We start from the raw sequence: 713 nt of genomic DNA, 5'->3' as shown, positions 1-713 counted from the left end.
CTCGGGCGAGAAGCGAGGCAAACCGCGCTACAAGATCGAGGACAAGGCCAGCGTGCGGCTGAGACTCGACGCCATTGTGCACGCCGCCAAGTTCTGAGGACCGCCCTTCGGTTGGGCCTTTTTCCCTTTTGTCCCTCGTTCCTTGTTTTCTCTCTCTCTTTGCGGTTATTTCGTTGCGATATGGTAGATCTTTTAAGAATCTTTATAACGTTGAATGATGTAAAGAAATAAAGAGATTTCTTTTTTATATGAAAGTCGCATCTCTACGTGTGGTGACGTTAATATTTTTTTATATATTTTTTAGGCATCAAACTTTTTTTTCTCGATATATATTCGTATATATTTCTTTCAACGAAAGCATATGAACAAAAGGAAGCTGTTGTTTTGCGGCGAATCCATTCTTAACAAATATTTATGCAATATACGATCTATCACCAACACTACCATATGAAAAAACATCTAAGCAACATATAAACAAACCTAATTTATTTCCCTAAGTTTCAAAAAATCGAGAGAGAACCAAGAAATCAATGAAATACGAATAAAAAACAAAGCGTTGTTTTTTTTCTTCTGTTACTCATTTTTATTTTATATCTATAACATGTTGATATAATTAATTTGTAAACAGCTGGCAGAGAAAAAAAAAGTGTTGGTTGTTGGTAGTTTAAAGTGCAACTTAACACCAGGTGAGAAGGTCACTGACTTCTCTTCGC

The 713-nt window shown here is 36.2% G+C and overlaps 1 protein-coding gene across 1 annotated transcript in view; it reads left to right on the top strand.

Annotated features, from left to right (window-relative positions):
* Positions 1-713, top strand: part of LOC119587680 (protein transport protein SEC31-like) — a 127,719-nt gene that overhangs the window by 89,446 nt on the left and 37,560 nt on the right. The gene's annotated exons all lie outside the window — the stretch shown is intronic.

Source organism: Penaeus monodon, chromosome 23, assembly GCF_015228065.2.
Source record: "Penaeus monodon isolate SGIC_2016 chromosome 23, NSTDA_Pmon_1, whole genome shotgun sequence".
NCBI classification, from domain to species: Eukaryota; Metazoa; Arthropoda; class Malacostraca; order Decapoda; family Penaeidae; genus Penaeus; species Penaeus monodon.
The sequence above is the reverse complement of the archived record's forward strand: the minus strand, read 5'-3'. Positions and strand labels throughout refer to the sequence as shown.